The following is a 24,326-nucleotide window of genomic DNA, read 5'->3' as shown; positions in this document are numbered from 1 at the left end:
TCAAGGCAGAACTAGACAAACATTTGGAGCGAGTGGATGGGTGAAATTAGAAGGGTGGTGTGTGTGTGTGTGTTTTTTGGCTGATGCTATATAAGCTTGTTTTCTTGCATCACGTGCCCTTGCTAATGCCAAAGTGAGCTCTTAAGAAACTCAATAGTGTTATCGTTTCAACTGGATTTAATTAGTGGCAGAAAATGTCCTTTTGGATTCTGTGCTGGTTAGTGTTATTGTACTGGGATAGTCATATGACAAGTTGCAGTTTATCCCCACTCCCCTTATTCCCTGATCTTCAAAAAATCTCATATCCTTTTCATCAAAAATAAAAAATATTTCCGTTTTGACTTTTTATGGCACTATATCCATATTCACGAAAGAAAGGATCTGACGGTTAAGCTTGGTGAGGAAACCAGATCTAAACTGTGGGGGGGTTATTTATTTATTTATTAAATTCTATTTCCCTGTACCTTAGTATTGGCATCAGTGGTCATTGTTATGATTTTTGTACAGCAGCTCCCCTCAAGCACTTAACCTCACAAGCTACGTGACTGTGTTAAAAAATGAGAATTTACAGGAGCTGAGGGATATTCCCCCTCCCCCCACACACGAGTATATATATTGTGTATCGTATATATATGATATGTGAGCTGTCAGTTTCCCAAGAGCAATGACACAAATATAAAACAAAAGTCATTTATCATACAAATCTACTTACAATACATAACTGGTGTTCAATTAATTCTAATCTATTCATTTTTCTCATTTAATCTGTTAATACATGCTATCATTTCCATAAAATTTCTCTCAATAAAATATCTCAACTCTCTCTACAGCTTCAAACACTAAACTAATTCAATCTTAATCATTTCCTCATATTTCTCTTAATCACCAATATCAATTCTCTTCACAACAGCAATCCATAAGTCGCTAACTTAATGCTAATAATTCCATGTAATCTCTCTTAATTTAGCACTATCAATTTTCTTTACAAACGATGTGGCAATAATGATTCAACCAATAAACCAACTCAATACTAAACATTTTCTTATTTCTCGTGTTTCTTCAACTTCAACCTTACTCTAAAATAATTTCCCACTTTATCTAAGTTCCATTTCCAAAACAACACAGTTCAGAGGACTTACCTTCCTTCTCTTTTGCGGTGGGATTCCTTTGTGCGGGTTTCTTCCACGGAGTGCGGTGATGTCTCTCTCTCTTCTTCTCTGCATCTGTCTCTCTCTTCAACTCTGCAGTATAGCTCTCCCAGTAATGTCTTATTTCTGGATTTCGAGAACAGTTCTCTGTTAATACTGAAGGAAATTACCACAGCAGTAGTAGAAGCCAGGGTACTATCTGACTGGCTTGTTATTCAACTTCCGGATTAACTTCTAGCACAGTAACACACCCGGTGGAACCCTTCACTATATAGCTGGACACTCCCAGAACTACCACTGGAAGTCTGCAACCCCTCTGAACAACAACCGCAAACCCCTCTTTTGGTGCAAGCACCTTATTTATTTCCTTCTCATTTATTTATTTATTGAATTGATAATTGATTGCAAGTTACAATTACCCCTTGTACTACTTTTTTATACGCAAGCTTATGTGCAAACCCCTCTGGGGTTTGCACATAAGCTTGCGTATAATTTAAACCAGACCCAATCACGGTTTATTCTTTAAACTCATTCTTCTTCCTTTGGTGGGAAAAACAGAATATTTTTCCCACACAACAAAAAGCTTTCATCTTTTACCTCAAGATCACCTGTTCACAATATCTTTGAGCTGCTCCATACCGACACCCTTTCCCAAATTGCACTAAGTGTTGCATCCTCAAGTAGCGGTGTAATAGAGGGATTAAACTATTGTTCACCATATTCCTTAATTGTCCTACAAGGCCAGGCCTACTGCTACTAATGGAAATATTTCCGTAATGATGTTTTCGTTATTCCTTAAGTGCTTTACTTCCACACAATTGCCCCTTGACAAATATATTTCTCTTAATAACTATAGTTATTAAGAGAAATATATTTGTAAGATTTTATGTCTTAAAGTTTCATGACATTTTCAGGTTTCCGTTGCATTTATATAACAATCCCTCATTTGCAAATTCAGCAGTATTAATGATTTATTGTTCATGATTTTATAACTTTTATGTGAATAAATCACGGATAATTATTTTTTTAAATTAGTACCAAAAAACTGGTATTTTTGTATCAATACCGGGATTTCAATAACGGAAAAAAATGATCCCAGAATCTCTGTATTGTAAGCCCTAGACACTACTGATATACAGGAATTTTTCTAGCATGGATAAGGAGGTGATTATCCCATTGTATAAGGATAATGGTTCGGCCATGTATTGAGAACAGAAAATAAGTTTGGAGGCCTTATTTTAGGAAGGATGTGAATCTGTTGAAATGGGTGAAGAGATTGGTGAACAAAATGTTGCTCTTACCAAGAAATGCTTCAGTTCCACAAATTGCAGTATTTGGCGACTAGGCACTAGTGAGGCAATCTGATTGATGTTTGAGGCTTTGAATAGATTGAGCAAGCTCAATAATAATGGGATTCTTTCTCTTGCACAGACTATACACGAAGGGGAATAAATTCAAATTGAGGAAGGATGGTAGTAGAATCGATGTGAGGAACTTTACCTTTAGCCAGCTTAGAATCTCTGTATTGTAAGCTTTTTTCTTTAGAAAAAGCTTATTAAGCTTATTTCTTTAGAATCTCTGTATTGTAAGCCCTAGACACTACTGATATACAGGAATTTTTCTAGCATGGATAAGGAGGTGATTATCCCATTGTATAAGGATAATGGTTCGGCCATGTATTGAGAACAGAAAATAAGTTTGGAGGCCTTATTTTAGGAAGGATGTGAATCTGTTGAAATGGGTGAAGAGATTGGTGAACAAAATGTTGCTCTTACCAAGAAATGCTTCAGTTCCACAAATTGCAGTATTTGGCGACTAGGCACTAGTGAGGCAATCTGATTGATGTTTGAGGCTTTGAATAGATTGAGCAAGCTCAATAATAATGGGATTCTTTCTCTTGCACAGACTATACACGAAGGGGAATAAATTCAAATTGAGGAAGGATGGTAGTAGAATCGATGTGAGGAACTTTACCTTTAGCCAGCGGATGGTTGATTGCCAGATCAAACTTCCATCTGATGTTATCGTAGTTGATAACTTGAATAAATTCAAGGAAGAACTAGACAAACTGTTGGAGGGGATGGATAAGTGAAATGGGAACGTTTTTTTTTTTTTTTTTTTGGGTGATGCTGTTTAAGCTTGTTTTCTTGCACCATTTGCCACTAACTAATACTAATATCCAGTTTCTTTTTCTCTAATTTGCATTTGTCCATTTTCCCCCCCCATTTTTGGAAGGTATGTTGTCACGATTTACATCTAGGAAAATGTGGTTATCCATATTCTTGATCTGGTTATCAGCAGTGATTATTCGTCTATAAAGAACTTGCAGATAAAGGATTGACTAAGTGGCAGTGATCACAGTGTACTGATGTGGGATTTACTCAAAGGTGTAACTACCATCATGGGTAAAAGGAAGGGTTTTTTGCTTTCGTATAGGTGACTGCAGTGGTCTCAGACAATTTTTAAATTCTATACAGTGGGACCAACTGATGATATTACCAACAGCATATTCTACATGAGAAGCATTCAAGGAAGTAATCTTAGAAGCTACTAGACGTTTTGTTCCAACTAAGAAATACTGTTCAAGGTTTAGGTCTAAATGGATGTCAGATGAACTAATGAGACTCGTGGCAAAGAAGAAAAATGCATGGGATGCATATAAATTATCAGGTGACACAGAAGCCTATGGCAGATATAAGATAGTCTGTAATCAAGTCACAAAGGATGCTAAGAAAAATAGCAAGGACTTCTTTACTTATATAAACTCTAAAAGGAAGGGGATGAATCAGATTGGTCCACTTGATATCGATGCTTTTACTGATGATGATCCTGCTCAGATAGCGATAATCTGAATGGGTATTTTGCATCTACATTCACACATGAGGAGTTAAATGCTAGAGGGGAGGAAAATGCCAGAAGTTTATCAAAAACAGGGTGCTTAATAATTTTGTAATGACTGAGAGCAAAGTGGAGGAGAAATTGTTGAAGTTAAACATAAGAAAGGCACCTGGGGGAGATGGGATGTATCCAGTTATATTAAAGGAGGTGGCAAAGCAAGTAAATAAACTCTTAGTCATAATTATGAGAGCATCCTTGGAATCATGGGAAGTCCTCCCCACAGACTGGAGATGTGCAAATGTATCCCCAATTCACAAAAGGGGATCTAAGGGTGACACGAGTAATTACAGAACAGTTAGTTTTACTTTTGTTCCGGGAAAAATAATGGTGTCACTGGTTAAAGATGAACTGCAGGATCATCTAGACAAGACTGCAGTAATAATTCAGACACAGCATGGGTTTATTAAGGGAAAGTCTTGTTTGACAAATTTGATTGGACACTATGATGTGGTTACAAAGGAACTGGATGCAAAAAATAATTTTGATATCATATACTTGGATTTCAGAAAAGCTTTTGACACTTTTGTGCATGGAAGTCTATTGTACAAATTGGAGCAGTATAGTATTAAGGGTAAGTTGCTACAATGAATAAAAGGGTGGTTGAGTGGGAGAAGACAGAGTGGTAATCAATGGACGTGGACTAATGTTATTAGTGGAGTCACCCAGGGTTTGGTGTTGAGCCCACTGTTGTTTTGTACGTTTATCAATGATATTGATGAAGGTATATCAGGCTTAATGTCAAAGTTTGCAGATGAAGTTTAGAAAGGTTGGCAGGGTTGTTAATGACAGTAATGGCAGTGTTACTGCAACAGGATCTAGAAAATGTGGGCAGATGGGCTGAGAAGTGGCAATGGAAGTTTAACTGCATATGGGTAGAAGTAACTCCAGAGAAACATACCAAATGTGTGGTATTACACTTAGGGTGGTAGAAAACGAAAAATATCTGGGAGTAATTGTGCAGTCAAATATGAAGTTTTCTGAGCAATGCAGACAAGCTGCCAGAGCAGGTCATGGGGTATTGTCAATGATATACAGGGATTTTGCAAGTAGGGAAATGGAGGTGATTATCTTGAGTACTGCATACAGGTCTGGAGGCCTCATTTTAAGAAGGATGTAGTGATTGGTGAGGAACAAAGGGGTCCTCTTACCAAGAAAGGCTTAAGTTCTGCAAATTGCAGTGGCTAGAGACTAGGCACCTGTGAGATGATCTGATTGAGGTGTATAAAGTCTTGAATGGGTTGAGCATGCTGAATTCTGATGGGATTCTTCCGGTTGCTCAGATTACGAACCTGAGGGGGCATAAATTCAAATTGAGGAAAGAGAGTTGTATAATAGATGTGCAGAAATTTGCCTTTAGCCAGTGGGTGGTTAATTGTTGGAATAATCTTCCATCTGTCATTGTGGAAGTTGATAGTTAAATAAATTCAAGGAGGAACTGGACAAACTTTTAGAGGGAATGGATATGTGAAATTGTTGGTTTTTTTTTTTTTGGCCGATGCTAAGCAAGCATATGAGGCATAATCTCATATGCTTGCTTTCTTGCATCACACGATTCCATTACTGCTACAGTCTGACCCCGACACTTGTAAGAGATATGTTCCAGGACTTACGTAAGTCGATTTTTATGTAACTCGGGAATGACTAATAAAATACTGCTACTATATCCCCAGGAGTATGAAGAAGAATAGTTATATATCATAACAATTAAAAACTTTACCTGGGGACAGCGGTGAAGTAGCCAGAGTGGTACATAAGAAAAGAAAACATAAAAGGAAGAAAAAATGCATGTTATCGTACTGCAAAAACTAACATGTATTTTGTATGCCGTGTAGGCTTTATAAGGGCTCTTAAGGGAATCAAAACCAAAGTGTACATATTTAAGAAAATTGGTCTAAATCACACAATGAATCAAAGTCTATACACTTCAGGTGATGGTAACTTAAAACGAACCTGAAGAATTTAAAAGACATATTAATCAAAGGTGTGGTAGGTGAGTAGAGCTCATGGGGATAGTACATGATATTACCTCTTCGATTTGAATCTGTTTCATATGCTTTTTTTTCTCTTCATAAATTTTGCGATAAGCTGATTAGCAATCTTGAACTTTTCTATTTTCAAAAAAACATTTGGTGTTTTCATCCATTCCATCAAACATAGAGAGACCTTCCTGAATTTTATGAAACGCTTCTGCCATTTCCTTTAATTCGAACTGCTTCTTGGGTTGCTCTGATTCCTCAATGGATTCAGCTCTCCTGTGCTCCTCAACTATTTGTGCATTCAACTATGCTAGGTCTTCTGTTGTTAAATCTTCATCTCATTTATCCACAAGCTCGTTTACAACTTTGTCCTCCAGGACCAGCTGCAACCCCTGGGTAAGTTTACAATTTCTTTGGCAATCATCAGTTTGGAAGACATCAGCTCGTCTTTCTTGAAGCCTTCGTTGTTCAGCTCGAAATTTTTTAGAAGATTTATCCAAACTCTATTCATACAAATTATTGTCACATCATTCCAGGCTCTTGAAATGCTGCATATTCCATCAAGGATGTTAAAGAACTAGGGTGTAATTCTCCGAAGAAATAGCTGATGGGACACAGTCCACGTGGCTTGAACGTTGTGGGGTTTCTCTGAAGTGTTTCAACGTAGTTCACCCATCTCAAACACATGTTGAATATTTCTTCAAAATTTTGAAAGCAGAAAATTAAAATGTTACTCTAGTTATTTACTTAGATTCTAGTTATGTCGTAGGTTATTATCCAACATAGTTTGTATGGAAATGAAAATAAAAACTTAATACTTATTGTTCATTCATTCAACTTCACCCTTAAAAATTATATAGAAAGTATCTTTATGATTTTACCAAAAAAATTTATGTAAGTCCGAAGTTATGTAAGTCGGGGACTAACTGTACTACTATTACTACTACCCTGATCCTATTCCGCCTTTCCTTTTGGTATAGCGTATTTTCCATTTCCCTGACAACATAGTCACCAACTAGCTATTTTGTCCTGATTTTCCTCCCTTAAAATATGCCTCCCCCATTCCACCTATTATTTTTGCATAGCATACATCTATTTCCCTGACAATATAATGTCAGGTCCATCCAGTCCACCTCCATAGGGAAGGAAGGCCAGGACTCTTTTACAACGGTCAAATCAATTAAATTGGTTTGGCAGTTGCTAAAAAACATTGCCAGGGGAGACATTCATGTGTCTCATAGGGGGTGGAGCCTAGAATTTCTAGTTTTCCTGAATAGAACTAGTAGCATTCAGTAGCTATTTACTGAATAGTACTTCTTGTAGGAATAGTGCCTACCTACTTTGGTGACACTCCCCTTCCTGTGTTACCTGATATGTGAGTGCAGGCTCTAGCACTGAGTTGGACAGTGAAGTGCTTGACAGGTTCACTGTTTTAATTCCTTTAAGAGAATGCATTCTTTGCATGTAAAGCACACAAAGGCATCTCTTGTGGCTTTGTGCCTTTCTGAAGTCAGCTCGGCATACAAACTCATGGAATATACATTAATGTTTTATAACTTTTGTAACACTAAACTTTTACTCTAAATTTATCTGTGATCGTTTATTGAAAAATTGACATTGAATTAAAAATTAAATAATAATAATTATAATTATTACTAGGGGGCTCCACCCTTGCTTATTTTTCTCGCCAATCCCCATGCTTGCTACGTCCTATCTAAATTGCAATATGATACTTCGGTGGTTTCTTCGTTATCAGGATCTTGTGTACATCTTACATCTGAGCCATTTAACAGTTCACTGAGTTTCGGCCTATTCTTCATCCATATTAGCTACTCGCTTCCTCTCGCATTGATTTTCCACTTGCTCTGTCATCATTGAACTTATTCTCTGATTAGTTAATAACCTTTCGGCATGTTCCTCTCTATATTTCCGTGCAGACTTTTGACGGCGTTGTTTTCTCTCAAAATCAGTGATTAGCAATCTAGGTTACAGCATTGTGTTAACTACTACGTTAGCAAATCAAACGTCACGGATTCCAGACACCTATCGAAACGCACTGATCGATATATAATCAGGAAATGACCTATTTACCTGTGCATTTGTAGTGATGTAATTGTCCCATCCACTTGTACCACATGACCTGCATCCCTCTTCTCTCATTGACTACCCCACTCCGCACCATTCTCAAGGTCGAATAAATATCACCAGGAGGAAAACTTTTTTAACGTATAGCGAGATTAACAAAAATTTGCAAAATGGAGCAATGAAAAAGGGAACAGAAGGACTCATATTTGCAGAACAGGAACAGATATTGCAATCAAAAGTCAAAAATTTAAAAGATTACAAATGAAGTAAATGCAGACTATGTAAAAGAGAAAGATGAACTGTCGATCATATCACTCATTTGTGCAGTAAGACTGCACAAACTGACTACAAAAAATGTCACGATAAAGTTGTTGTAATGCTGCACTGGAACTGTTGCAAAAAGAATGAATTAACATGCACTAAAAACTGGTGAGAACATAAACTCTAAAAATGTTAAATTATTGTGCTGAAAACAAAATGTTAAAATATTGTGGGATTTTAAAATCCAAACTGATAAGCAACTGGGACTTAATATTCCAGACATCACTGTTGTTGAGAAGAAGTTACATTGATCGATGTGGCAATCCCAAGAGACAGCAGAATTGAAGAACAAGAAATAGAAAAAAGTACAAAATATCAAGATCTACAAATTGAAGTTTGGCATTTCTGGGAGAAGAAAGCAACTGTCATGCCAGTAGCTACTGTAGCACTGGTTGCCATTCCTACAGGTTTGAGGAAACATCTGGATGAAATCGGCATAGACAGGATAACAACTTGGCAGTTACAAAAAGCAACACTTTTGGTACATGCCAATACTTTGCTTACTCTGAGGTTCTTGGTTAGAATCCAAATCAGCAATGGACCAAAAATTAGGTGGTTTGAGATTACTATGCAGCTGTATTGGGACTGTGACATAATAATAGACAAGACAACAGACAACAGACTGGACACAACCCCTGTCGGCCAGAAGGAAAAAGCAACCTATCTGATTGACATAGTGGTGCCCACTATGTCAATCAGATAGGTTGGCAACTTCCAGAAAACCCACAAGGAAAAGATCAGGAAGTACACATGTCACTGTAACAAAGGGAAACTAACTTGGTTTCCCCGTGTTACAGTGACACGGATAAGTAGGTACTATTGGTGTAATAATAATAATAAAAAAAGTTTGGAATTAATTATCATATATTATAATCAGATGTCACCTGTTAACATTTCCACAATCTTCTTAAATTGAGATATAAGTACTCAAGATACTTAATTATTGCTTTATAAATTGAGATAATCACCTCCTTGTATCTACTGGCAAAATTTCTGTATATTATCAAGAGAGCCCATGACTTGTCCTAGCAGCCTGTCTGAATTGCTCAGAGAACTTCAGGTTGAAATGTACAATTACCCCCAAGTCTCTTTCATTTTATACCACCCCCAAGTGTGGTACCACTCAATTGGTATGTTATTCTGGGATTAGCTGCAATACCTTCATTTATCAATGTTAAACCTCAATTATTGCATCTCAGCACATCAGCCTAATTTCTGTAGGTCTTATTACAGTAGCATGCCTTCATTCTTTCCTTTACCACCACGCCAATTTTTGTATCACCTGCAAACTTAGACATAAAACTTGTATTCCCTCATCAATATGATTATTAAATATTGAAATCAGAAAGGGGCCCAGCACTACACTCAAGGGATGCCACTAATAACATCAGCCCAAGAGGAGCATTGTGATGACTTCTCCCAAGATGACTTCTGCCACTCAGTCATCCCTTTATCCAAGTAACTTGGCCCTAATGCCACACTGCTCCAACGTACAGTGACCTTTAATGTGGAATAGTATCAAAAACATCACTGAAATCTAAGTATATGATTTCAAAATTATTTTTTGTGTCCTGTTTCTTTATTACTGTGCCATAGTATCTAATCAAACTGGTCAGACAAATATCTCCCCTTAACAAATCCATCCTGTGATTTCTTTGCACTACGATCCCTCCACCCTCCCTCCCTGTTTGTGAAGTGGAGAGACATTTGCATATCTGCAATCTATAGATACCTCCCTGAATCTAAGGATGCTCTCATAATTATGGCCAAAGGTGTGCTTAGCTTATTTTATATAACTAAATAAGATTCCACTGGTCCCAGAAGTCTTATTTACTTCTAGCTTCAACAATTTATCTTCCAATTTATTTTCAGTTATCACAAAATCATTCAGCTTACAATTATGAATTTGATATTTTTTGGTATTTCCATTCCTGAAAATGCCTTCACATGTAAATGCAGATGCAAAATATTTATTCAGTCTTTTTTTTTTTTTTTTTTTTTGAAAATCCAAAATGAAAAAAGCATCAAAACCTGTTCATCGACAACCTTTTTTTGAATGAAGAGCCATTTTTGATCTAATTAAAAAAAAAAAAAATAATAATAATCTGAAGAGCTGCACATCAGCTCAAGCTGGGGGGAGGAGGAGGAGGAGGGGTGGGGGAGTTTTTTAAGAAATGGAATACAGTGGGAAGGTGTTTTATTAAAAAATATATATATTTTGAAATATTATTTATTAATACTGAAAAAATTAACAAACATCCAATTAGGTACAAATTAATGTGACTTTTGCTGCTGAACTTCTTGAGCGAGTCTCTAAACATCAGGCGAGTAAGCAGTAATTTTCATCTTTAAACATGCTGAGAGACTCGAATTGTTCAGATGGTTTCTTGATTTATTTTTAATATAGTTCATGTTCGAAAATATTTGCCTGCAGAAATTCGTTGAACCAAAAACTGAGAAGTCCAAACACAGATATTTTCAAATTTATATATGCGTTTGGCAAGCTACTCCACACATCGAACACAATTTGGTCTTGATTTTTCAACTCATCTATCGCCGTCCATTTGTGTAAAATTGCAAGGGCAGCCTTTTGCCTCTCCAAATTCTCAATTTCAGTTTTAAGGCATTTTAGTCTTGCACTTGATTTTTAAGTCCTCTAACTCCATTTCAAATTGTGCCTCATGTGGGCTAAAAGTTAAAGAGATGCAGGTTACCGATCCCTGCTGCAGTATTTAATACTGTGAATGGGTTCTAGGCTAAGAAGACAAGATACTTTTTAACTTGACTTGAATACATTAGAAGATAGATTAGACTTGCATTTCTGTAGATTTTAGTTTTTGGGAAATATATGAGAATGAAGGTTGTTTCAGAAAACATATGTTTGTTTGTTATTTGGTTTTTAGGAGCATTAGCAACTAAGGCCATATTGCTCCTGGATATGCGGTGGTCATTCCCTGACCTTTCCGCATCCTCCGTATTTGGTGGTGACGGGCTCGAACCCTGGTCTAATCAAGAAGCGTGTGCTACGCACTGCTGCTCCTTCCCACCTGGCTACGGAGACGCCTAAAGAAAACATATGCAGAAGGGATAAGTGAAGTAGATGAAAAGTTGGTACTGTGAGTTTGGAGTTGGATGATGATTGTGTGTTTTTTTTGTTGAACAGTGAATGGACACTGACTGGTTGAGGCACAAATTGGGACTACTCTGGAAGAGTGTGGGATTTACAGATGCCAAATCAGAAGAACAGTGCCCATGGAAATATTTATTTAAAAGGAATGCAACAGAAACTGAATGGCTATCAGAGATTGAGGGGAGCATTCTTGCAACAGATGGGCCATTAATTAACCCAACTGTTATTTTTTGAATGGAGTTAAGAAGCTTGGAAAAGATGTTTGGGGGGTACCACACCAGAGGTGGGAACAATATTCCATGGTGGGACAGATTTGAGATTTCTGAAAGTCAAGCTTACATGTCTGTAGGCCGACCGGGCCAGCCGGGTGGGTAAAGTGCCTGCCTGGCAACCCAAAGGTCGCTGGTTCGAATTCCGCCTCGGGCTTGGATCAAAGTACTGCAAAAACCTTGGGAGGTGCATTATGGCCACAGAAGCCGATGCGCCAACAACTACCAAAAAAAAAAAAAAAAAACAAGTCTGTAGTTATTTCATGCTTTGATCCTACTCTGTGATTAAGAGAGTTATTTGCAGACCTCTAATCTATAGGAAACTCCTCTGAACCCATTAATGCACTCATGATCACGGCCCAAGGTCTTCTTATTTTTAATATAACTGGTTAGATTCCATTAGCCTCAGGTGCCTTATTTACTTTTAGTTTCAATAATTTGTCTTACACTTTCTTCTCAGTTATCAGCTCCCAGTTATAATGTGGCATACTTGTGGTATTCACATCCCTAAAAACCTTTTTCTACAATAAAAGCTTGCACACTAATTCTGGGAGTATAGTAAATAAATTTGATGAGTTTGATGTATGGTTAAGTCATTAAATGCTGACATAGTATAACAGAAACATGGTGTCACTGTAAACATGGTGTCACTGTATTAGTACCAACTTGGACAACAATATCTTTTATACCCTTAAAAGATAACTGCTCTACAATGTCATTAACTTTTAGCTCTTAGTAGACATACTCCAGTCCTATGCCACAGGTTCTTTTTGTGTAATATATTTTCCATTTCCCTGACAACTGCATCACTAACTACAGCCACTTCCTCTGAGACTAAGTCTCTACCTTGGAGGATGTAGTTGTATTGCCTGATGCTATAGTGGCTCAAGTGATGAGCTGAGCAACTGAGTGCTCCATGGTTTCCTCATCTCAGGTCCTTTGAGAGCATCAACCCTATCTTTCAAGCTCTCATACAAGCTTATCAGAATGCTGAATTTTCACTTAATCTCTTCATGTTTTTTTCAATGAACACACACACAGATGCATCCCCTTTGACTGTATCATGTCCAGCTAAAGGTAACATTGCAAAGAGGCAACAAATAGTGCACATAACATAATCCTGATTTGCAGAACTGTTACTGAGAGTTCTCCCTTGAGCAAACACAGTTCCACTGCTCAGAGCTTGTTGCTTTACTGCAGTCTCTAGAAACTAGGTACAGTCGGACCTCTCTTCAACAAACTTCCACATAGTGAATTTTTTTGATTTCCCCTTGGTCATTACATTGAAAATAGTTTCCGTATAATGAAGAAAATTTCCATATAACAAACTGATTTCGAGATTGGGTACGCATTGTTTGCACTTCTTGCCTTTAGGCCAGAGATTCCCAAAATTTCTTGATTCATGGCGCCCTTAATGTCTCAATAATTTTTTCATGGAGCCCCTAGGCCAAAAGAAATACCTAACAGTTCAGTTTATTAAGTAGTTAGGTCCAAACAACTTAATTAGTAATGTTGAAACTGAGAACTACCTCGAGTTAGGAGTTTATGCAGTGTCCGAAGGTGACGAGTATTACTGTGTTTCCCTCGAAAATTTAAAATATCCCGCAGAGCCCCTGCGGGTTTGCTGGGGCACCGCGGCACACAGTTTGGGAACCACTGCTTTAGGCAATAGAAAGCATGAATTAAGAGATAAAAACATTAGGTATTAATCCCTTTAGATTTTAAGAGATAAAACATTCCAGATTTAGTTGTGCCCTTAAAACCTATACAACCACCACATCTACTGTACTGGGAAGTCGAGCTAGTCAACTTCTATCTATGTGTCCACAGCCATTGACAAAGATTAAGGTATATTCCTGATACGGATGTTGGCTCTAGTCAACCTGTTTTCTACTATAAGCACACTATTAGAGAATTAGGAGACAGTGATTTTCCTTTATCCTGGAAATTCATCTGTTGTTTAGCAGAAACGAGTAATCCACATTTTCACTAAATTTCACTTGTCTCTGTTTACATGGGAGGTACAAGTGGTCGGTCCCTAAATCAGTTTTGTTTTAGCTGCTGTGCAAGTAACCTTTCAATGTCTAAGAGGAAATCCTTGAATGTAGTGGAAAAAGTGGAAGCGCTTAATAGTGTAGATTAGGGCGTTAAAAAAGAAAAAGAAATCGCTTTAAAATTTTGCATCCCTGCCAGTAGTTACTTGTAATTACTCGTGTCACCCTTAGATCCTCTTTGTGAATTGGGGATACATTTGCACATCTTCAGTCTGTGGGGGACTTCCCCCGAGTCCAAGGATGCTCTCATAATTATGGCTAAGGCTTTGCTTAGTTGCTTTGCAGCCTCCTTTAATATAACTGGATAGATCTCATCCACCCCAGGTGTCTTTCTTATGTTTAACTTCAACAAATTTTCTTCCACTTTGTTATCAGTTATTACAACATCATTAAGCACCCTGCTACAATTTGATAACCTTGTGGCATTTTCAAACCTTAATAACTCCTCATGTGTGAATGTAGATGCAAAATACTCATTCAGTTTGTTTGCTATCTGAGCAGGATCATCAACAGTCGAACCATTGATATCAAGTGGACCAATCAGATTCATTCTCTTCCTTTTAGAGTTTATATAAGTAAAGAAATCCTTGCTGTTTTTCTTAGCATCCTTTGCCAAACATTTCTTGTAATCTGCCTTCGCCTGCCTAACCTCTTTTGTGACTTGATGATTAAGAAGAAGATTGTGACTTGGGTAAGAAGATTTGAAACAATAACCCAATAAAGCAGAAGAGGAATCGAAATGTATGCAAGTGATTCCATTTAGCATTTGTGTAATGCCAAATGACACAAGTATGATTATGGCCATGGCAGGTTGTGACCTGAGGTGTCTAGTGGGTAACTAACATTAACTGTGTATGCTGTAGAAAGTTATTGAGAAAAAGAAAGTTATTGATGAAACAGGTTTATTTTTTAAATGTTTGCCAAACAAGACACTGACTTTTAAAGATGATAAATGTTTAGGTGGTAAAATAGTAAGGAGAGAATTACGGTCTTGGTTTGTGCAAATATGGCTAGTAATGAAAAACTGAAGCCTTTGTAATAGGCAAAAGTAAACAACCCCGATGTTTAAAAGGAGTAAAGTTGTTAGAGTTGGGCTACACCTACAACAAAAAATCTTGGATAACAAATTAAATTTTTGAACAGTGAATATTAAATTTCGATAGAAAGATGGTGAAAGAAAACAGAAAAAATCACATTGATTGTCGACAACTGCCCCACCAACCTTCACTTAATAATTTCGAAACTTATCAGTGTGAAGCTTGTTTTCTTCCCTCTAAATACCTCGTGTCAATTGCAGCCAATGGACCAAGGCATTATTAAGAATTAGAAAATGCACTACCAAAGGCGCATACTGAAAAAAATTATAGTGAGAACTGAAACCAACCAACCTCTACATTCTGTTATAGATTTGTGGATGTGCATGTAAGAGTTGACGAAAGTGTGACGGAAACAGCGAATTAACAAGTCACCACCCAAAAGGTCACAGTTTTCTTTGCATATACCCGGCAGTTATAAAATAAGTTTCTCTATTCAGGAGACCCTAGTGTCAAAACGGTTAGAGATAGTGCTGTGAAAATCGGTGGGTAAGTCATTTAGGGTATGGGGAAGCGATTTGTAGATGAAAAAAAAAATTAGTTCAAATTTCTGCCATCATGGGAGAAATTGGCATTGTAAACATGAGAAGGAATATTTAACTTAGGATTACATTTTAATATCAAAATCTACAGATATTGTTCTATGTGCTTTCCTTCACTTGAGATGACATTCTGAAAACGGAGGACTGTGTGCAATATAGTTTAGAGTAGCATCTCATTGGGGATGTTGACTACATGCTGTTTCAAATCGACAAGCATCTGTATGTAGCAGATCTGTACTGAATTGGTAGCGGATAATCGAGAAGTTGAAGCTGATTGAGGAGAGCAAGGTTTTTCAAAATGGAAAGTGGTATGCAACGTGCTATCATTGGCAAAACTATGGATAGGATTTCCGGTTAATGGAAGAAGGTCATTAATATACAAGAGGAAAAGAGTGGGGAAAGGAACTGAACCTTGGGGGACACCAGCATTAGTGAAGAAGTTAGAAGAGAGAGAGCCATCTACCATCACCCTCAGTGAGTGGTCAGAGAGAAAACTGGATAACCAATTACAAAAAACAGTTGACAAACCATAACATGGACGCTTCTTTAGAAGACCTTTATGCCAAACATGATCGAAAGCCTTTGAGATATCAAGAGCAACTGCTTGTCGTTGTTATTTGGTTTTTAGGCGCATTAGCAACTAAGACCATATTGCTCCGAGGATATGTGGTGGTCATTACCTGACCTTTCCGCATCCTCCGTATTTGGTGGTCACGGGCTCGAACCCCGGTCTAACTGCTTGTGTTTAACCAAACTTTTCCATTGAATTTGTCCATAAATGGGTAACATAAGCCAGAATATCACCAGTGGATCGACACTGACGGAATCCATACTGGCGATCATTGATCAGGCAGAAGGTTTCTAGGCAGTTTAAGAGTTGGTGGTTAATTGATTTATCCATTACTTTAGAAAGAGTAGAAGTAATTGCAATGGGACGATAATTGGATGGGAAGGACTTGTCACCCTTTTTAGGAACTGGCTTGATATGAGCAAATTTCCAAGCAGAAGGAAAAACACCTCTGGAATAAGAAAGTGAAAAAAGAAGGCAAAGAACAGGAGTAAGTTCAGGAGCACAGGTTTTGAGAACAAGTGGAGAAATATCATCAGGACCTGGAGTTTACTTAGCACCGAGATTTGTCAATATCCTTCTGCCATCCTTTTGATGGAAGACCATAGACGGTATTGAATGGAGCGTGCTGGGAATGGTGGGAGGTGTTTTACCAAGATCATTAATACACAAGTTGGAAAAAAAATGAGAGGCTAGCAGGTCAGCTTTATCCTTGGTTGAAGTGACAATAGAACCATCTGGTTTTGACAGAGGTGGGAGCAGAGTTGGACAAAAGTTGTGGCAAATAGCGTTGGCAAGACCAGAATGCTTGCCTACCATTAGGGCAAGAAGCAAGTTTTCTACTCTTAGTCTGTTCAAAATCTAGTTTGGACTGATTAATAACTGCTTTACAATTGTTGCAAGCTCTGGTGTAGGCAGAAAATGAAACTGAAAAATTGGAAATAAGCCAATTATGATATGCAACATTCTTCTCTTGAACAGCTTTAGCACATTTATTGGAAAACCAAAGTTTAGATAAAGGACGAGAGTTTAAAGTGGAATGTATAATAAAGGATTCCATTCCTACTAGAATAATTTCACTGATATGAGCAAATGTTGACATCAGAAGTTTTGAAACAGTAATCTGACCAAGGAAAAGAAATCTCGCAGGTCATCCCATTTTGCATTCTTGTAATACCAAAGAACATGAGGTTGGGAATAGCCATGAGATAAAGGCACCATTGGAGAAGAGATAATCACCAAGTTGTGATCTGAGGTGTCTAAAGGACCACTCACTTTGACCGTGTACTTAGAAGGGTTGTTTGTGAGAAAAAGATCAAGCATTTTTGGCTGTATGGTTAGGATTGTCTGGTATTCTGGTAGGTAAATGAAAAATCTGTGCGATGTCATTAGTAATTGCAAAAACCTTGGCATCTCGACCAGCTGGGTCTGTGTGACTAGAAAATGGAAGCCAGCTGGAGCTGTGAACATTAAAATCACCAAGGAAAATTACCTCACTGTTAGGAAAGTTGGACTGGAGAAAGTCAAAGAGTTTCAACTTATTAGTGGAGCTGTGAAAAACGGTAGAAACAACAGATGAATTTGAAAGAATGAGGTAGAGAGATTTTAAGCCAGAGAAGATCGAAAAGAGGAGATTTCAAATTACCAAGTCTCTGACAGAGAATATCTGAATGAACAAGTACCAACTTTGAGGGTGAAAGGAATCATACAGCAAATAATTTGGGCAACTGAGATGAGCAGTGGTTGAATCAACTGATAACTGAGATTCTCTCAGAAAAAGTACATGGTGTTTGGCAGACTAAGTGGAAAATTACTATTAAAGTTACTATTATTCCTGGTAGAACAGTTTTACTAAAAGAGCACATTCCTTTTTTGTAAGAGCCATAATGGTTATTGATCATGGTGTTGGTTTCTGCTTTTATCCAACAGGATGTCATTTGCGTAAGCAGGGTGTCTTGAAGTAAATGACAACTTTTACATATGTGCTGTGCCGTTTTACCCCTGGTGGCAGAAATTTGAACTGATTTTTTTTCTTCTACAAATCGCTTCCCCATACCCTAAATGACATACCCACCCTGCGATTTTCACTGTGCGAACTCTAGCCGTTTTGACACTAGGGTCGCCTGAATAGGGAAACTTATTTTATAACCGCCCAGTATCTGCATTATTTCTGTCTGTCTGTTACAGAAAAGAAGAAATTAACAATCTCTGTAACAACAAAAAATCCAGTGTGCAACAAAATAAATAACAGTAGTCTCCTCTACTAGAGAAGCGTTATTTATTTGAAGTAGCATAATACTTGGTATCTCGTGAAGGCGGCCACAATATGAGATAAAATTAAATGATGCCTTTACACTATGTATGTAATTATATTTATTGGTAAACTATGGTGTATCTACACCGATATTATATAACTAATATACTGTGCGCATCATGTAAGTAGTCATTTCTTAATATGTATGTATTAACAAATTAATTATTTTAAATGTTAGAAAATGTATTCATTCTCAATTATTTCTGATTTCTTTCCCATCTTTTACTATATTTCTGAATGTTGAATTACAGTATTTTTCATTATTGAAAGGGTCATATTTCTTTATAACAAAATTTCTGTTTAACGGATTTTATCAAGTGAATGATTAATTTCAGTATATAACGGTCCGACTGTATTTGTGTGGTGGCCTATATGAAGTGTAAATGTCTTTAAAAGGGCTAAGTAAACTATGGCATCTTTGCCCTTTCTCAGATGAAACACACTAGGGGCATAAATTAAATTGGAAAAGGAATGTTGCAGAACAGATGTGTGAAACAAAAAAATTCACATTCATCCAAAGAACAATCAATTGTTGGAAAAAATTTCTACATAATGTTGTGGAGGTGGATGGTTTGAATAAATTTAAGGAAAGTTTTGGCAAATTATTGGAATGAATGGGAAAATGAAATGTTTTTTTTTTTTTTTTTTGGCTAATGCTGTATAAGCTTTATTTCCTCGTATCAGATTGTCAACATTACTAATACTATATATTCATCATAACGTACCTTCTTTGTTTTAAATTAATGTCTGATTTGGAGTAGCATTCAATGATGAAACTGTTTCCTCATTTGTCAAAAGAAACTGAACTGCATTGTCATGAAAATAACCTATGGGTAATGTGCAGCTCATTCAGTGTCCCTACACTGAACTGTACAGAGAAAATCCCTCTTTATTCAAACTTAAATTGAACAACTATATAAATAAAATCTTGAACAAGATGTATAAAAAAAACCAACATATCTGACCAGTGCTGCCTCAATATGACACCAATCACACTGATATAATCAGGAATGGGCCATCCCGAGGGCACAGGGTTTGCACTGCACCCAGGCAGCAACGTTTAAGGGGTGCCTGAATATCTGAAACTTACATTCACATATGAAGAAAATTTTAAAGGAGGCACCAAATTTCAAATGGCCCCTGGATATAATGCATAAAAATTAAGCTGAAAAAATGCCTGCAAAGTGACTATTACATAAATTTTCATTTGCAGTAATTTATGTAATGGTGAATTTCTATTTTTTTTAACAGTGAGGTTTTCATACATCATATCTATATACTTAGCATTGTACAGAAGTAACATGGATGAAATTTATATATTTTTTCCTTCATTCGGCAGATCATCTTGGGAATTATGTTTTTCTAATATTATGTGATAGATTACAGCTAAATATTAAATCTGTAAATTTCTTTGAAAGAAATTAAGAGAAAAAATAAAAGCTAAAAAATTTTCACATAATTGAAATTTTGGATAACTGTTATTCGGATACCTAGAATTCTATTGTACGTTGTATTCAGCTTAACACCTGACTACAACGTGCTGTATTCACTATCCTATGTATGACAGTACTCAATGTCATTGTATATATCAAATTAACTGAATTATGTGTGTGTATAATTTGCTGTTGTTTCTGCTATTTTTAACAAACGAGACGCATTCCTGCCAAATCACATCGTATTATATAATCACAAAAACTTTTCTCTTTAGATCGAAATCTTATTAAATCTGTACACTGACTCAGACCTAACTTTTCAATTTAGAACATATACAAAGTCCATCAAAAATACAAGAAAATAAATTTCACAATTTTAGGATTAAGAGGAGCTTACCTATTTTTAACCCTGCATATACATGTGTGATTTAATAACTAAGTACATTAGCTACATAAAACGGGGATAAAAAAATTATGCTGAAATTTGTGCCAGTTTTAAGTCACTAGTAGCATGATCACAGGTGATCGTATTTAATTGCTAGTTCAAAGACTCTACAGTAGAGGGCGCCAGATTAAAAAAAAAGCAATTTTATTTTATTTAGTGTGGATGTTAATTTTTTATTCTCGCTTTCTATGTGTTACAAGATGCTGAAATTTATTTAAAAATTCATGAAATTAAATGAAATTTATGATGTTATTTATATTAAAGCTTTAAGTAATCCACTTCAGTTTAGTTTCTATTGTTTAACGAACACCTTAATATTTGAGAAGAGCTTCTTTCGTAAATTTGAAAGAAACTTTAATCAAAAAGTGTTTTTGCATAGTCTTGGAAGAGGTGATGTCAAGTGATCCGGAAGGTGCTCCAAGTTACATATTGATAAATGGTTTGTACCCATAAAAACATGAGGTGTTGTACATGCTTAGAAAAGTTATTCACTTTATTTGCTTTGCGTCTGTAGACACATCGCAAAAGCTATCAAGAGGTAGGTGCAGATTAATCCCCGAAGGTAAACACACGAAAATAAGCCAGACACTTAACATTCCCGTAAAATTAATTTTTACCATCAATGATTTATTATTATCATTAGCCATATGGCGCAAGGAAGCCTGAGATTTTTTCGCACCAGCCAAAAAAAAAAAAAAAAAATATATATATATATATATATTTCTGAGTTACCCAGAGAGAGATCAAGAAAAGTAGAAGGGAATCACCAAGGAAGAAAAGAATGATGATATCCAACTTAGGACCCTGGGTGTGTCAAGCCCATACTCACCAGATGTGAGCCCCTGGGGTTATTTTTGGAGGAGAGTGGGATAATTTACAAGTTGCATTTTCCCTAAGACAGTGCCTTAATGCTCTGTTAGTCAGGAGAATTGTTTGAATCCGAATTTCATTATACATATAGTGACCAGATCTGCAGTTGGAAAGCACGCTTTTAGTATTAGAATGAGTAGCGGCCAAAAAGAAAGCAAGCTTCGACAGCATCAGGCAAAAAAAAAATTAAAAGTGCAAACTTGAATATGAAGTGGGAGAGTGAGATGGAGAGCAAGAATTTGCAACTTTGTTGTTGACAGTGAGGACAATAAAATATCTAATATATCTCCACAAACTCAAACAGTTTTCAATAATGCATATTTTTCGGCAGAATGAAATATACTTTGAATCTTAGTACAGTAATGGTTATGAAGAAGAGGCAAAGAAATAGGAATCAATCTATTGATCCCATAATTGGACATAAAGGTACCAGTAATAGGAGTACTGCCAACTTCAGAGAAAAGGAGGATATATACTAAATCTTACTGTTTAGGTCTTTAAAGCTTGCAAGGATTCCACATTGAACTTAAAACGAACATGAAAAATTTGTAAATATCAGGATAAACAGGTATACAGGACAGAACTTCAAAAATCAAGATACAAAGTGCTGCTGTAAACTGATTACTTTACTTTAGATATGCATGCACTAATGTAAACTGATTACTCAGCTTGTAAGCAACAATAAGTTAGTTCATTTCTATAAGCAGTCATCAAAAGCAAATAGATATTTTAGAGATGATAGCTGTTACAAAGGTTCAAATGATATAAAAGTTGTGAGATTTCTGTCTAACTTTATTATCAGCATTTATTATTTAGCCCACAGAATCCTTAAATGAAATTCCAAGGTGCATGTCAATCTCTATAATAAACCAGTGCGATTGGTTTATTATTAGCCTACAAAACCAGATGATATTATAAAATTGTGTTTCCTAGATGTCCAGTAGCTAGCAGGGAACACAGTGCACTCACAAAAATCAGTATCTGGATAATTTTTACATAAAATGACTTAAGGAATTATTGGTTAATTGCATAAAAGTAGAGATAATATGCAATAAATAATAGTTAAAAGAAAGACAAATATAATGATTGCTACATGGCTGGATTTTAAATTCTGTACCTATAGGCACAAAATTATAAGACTTCACTATTTCACGTAAATTTAGAGCTAATAAGCTAGAGAAGTTGTACAGCATTTGTATTCAGGCAGTGTTATAGGATCATTTCTTTATGTAGCTGACTTATGTCATCTCATCATCAGCCATTTTCAATCCACTGCAGGATGAAGGCCTCTCCAGCAACTTACTATTTCCTTCTGTTTTGTGCAATGGTCATCCATTTACTACCCACCAACTCGTGAATTTCATCTCCGTTGTTGCCCTCCAGGTTTTCTTATAGCTACTCTTGGGTACCATTCTGTTATTTTCTTAGTCCATCTGCCATTATGTCTTCAAGATATATGTCTTGCCCAAGACCATTTCAGTTTGATAAGTTTTGATAAGAATATCTTTTGTTTATGTTTGCTGCCTAATCCATGTGTTTCTCTTCTTATCCAACAGTCTGATTCCTAATATAATTCATTCCATTCTTCGCTGTTCAGTTTTCAGCTTCTCTTCCATTCTTTTGGTGAATGCTCTAGTTTCACTTTCATAAGTCCTGGTAGGGAGTATATATTGGTTTTTTATTTTACATTTCAGACAAATTGTGATATTGCTCCTGAGTATGACTATATTTCCTGAATGCTATCCATCTGAAATTTATTCTTCTCTTGACTTCCAGCCTTATATCATTATTACATCTAATGACTTGTCCCAGATAAGTATATGAATCCACCTTTTCAATTACTGCTCTTTCAATGATTATATTCTTTTTGTGGCATACTTGTTCATCATTACTTTTGTTTTAGCCATATTCATCTTTAGTCCGAAATCCTTATTAGCTCTGCATAAATTATTAAGATTTTCCTCTAATTCTTTGGAATCATGTCTTATGATCACAATGTCATCTGCAAATCGTAAATGGTTTCGGTATTCTCAATTCACATTGACTCCTTTCTGCCACCAGTCCAATCTTCTGAAAGCTTCTTCAAGGGCAGCAGTAAACAACTTTGGAGATATTGTCTCCCCCTGTCAAACTCCTTTCTTAATTTTAAATTTGCTACTGTCTTTGTCTATTCTAATAAAGGAGGTAGCATTCCCATATATTTTCTTCAAAAACCTAATGTATGGGATGTATTTGCCTTGTCTTTCCAATGTCTGAAGCAATGCCATATGCTTTATGGAGTCAAATGTCCTTTCATAATCCACAAATTCCAGACATAATGGTGTTTTATATTCATTTGCTTTCTCCATTAGCTGTGATATTACCTGAAAGTGATCCATAGTGGAGAATCCTGTCCTAAAGCCAGCTTGCTCTTTCAGTCAATTCTCATAAAGTATTCTTTCCAATCTGTTAGTAATGACCCTTGTGAACAACTTGTAGATGTAGGACAACAAGCTAATTGGTCTATAATTTCCAATTTCTGATTTATCTCCTTTCTTATGCAGCAAAATTATATTGCATTATTCCACTCCTTAGACGGTCACACCTTTCCTAATGCATTTTGCAAAGAGTCTTGCCAGTTTGTGTTATGTCTCTTCCTCCCAATTTTAATAATTCTACAGTACCTTCATTTTCACCTGGGGCTTTCTGATTTTTAATTTTTTTTCAATGCATGTCCTACCTCATCAGGAAGGATATCGGGTATGTCGTATGCATTGCTAATTTGTGATCACAAGCCAGATGACATGTGATCATGTCATCTAGCTGCCCATAAATTATGGGATATCAGTCTCTGATATGTCCATCTGGGTAATTACAGTTATTATAAAATTTGTAGGTGGTAGATGACTTTCATCAACCGGTGAAATACCACCACTTTGCTTATTGGAGGCTTGAAGTGGTGAAACCCATGTTTAGTCTCTAGAGCAAAGTTTCCGGCATCCCCTTCCTCCCATACTTCTCCTTCAACCCATGCACGGTACTAAGTACTATAGGTTTTGATACCTTTCGTGTTTGGGGTTTTCATAAAAAAAAAAAAAAATAATAAATAAATAATAGTATACTTCCTATTCTGAGGCAACTCATTGATTTGCTTCACAATTGATGTTTGATTCTTTTATAGCAGGCTTAGATGGCTATTT

General features: G+C 36.4%; 2 protein-coding genes across 2 annotated transcripts in view; one reads left to right on the top strand and one right to left on the bottom strand.

The window, feature by feature from the left end:
- Positions 1–20,358, bottom strand: part of LOC150083338 (coiled-coil domain-containing protein 124-B-like) — a 122,749-nt gene extending 102,391 nt beyond the window's left edge. The window contains exon 1 of the mRNA XM_090377196.1: positions 20,230–20,358. The gene's annotated coding sequence lies outside the window, so the exon portion shown is untranslated. The remainder of the gene's footprint in view (positions 1–20,229) is intronic.
- Positions 20,359–20,720: 362 nt separating this feature from the next.
- Positions 20,721–24,326, top strand: part of Edc3 (Enhancer of mRNA-decapping protein 3) — a 169,191-nt gene continuing 165,585 nt past the window's right edge. Inside the window, exon 1 of the mRNA XM_090378479.1 lies at positions 20,721–20,815. The gene's annotated coding sequence lies outside the window, so the exon portion shown is untranslated. The remainder of the gene's footprint in view (positions 20,816–24,326) is intronic.

The sequence above is a fragment of the Mastigoproctus giganteus genome, chromosome 7, assembly GCF_048544385.1.
Source record: "Mastigoproctus giganteus isolate SK-2022 chromosome 7, ASM4854438v1, whole genome shotgun sequence".
Lineage (NCBI taxonomy): Eukaryota > Metazoa > Arthropoda > Arachnida > Uropygi > Thelyphonidae > Mastigoproctus > Mastigoproctus giganteus.
Note: the sequence above shows the minus strand (reverse complement) of the source record. Positions and strands in the feature narration are given on the sequence as shown.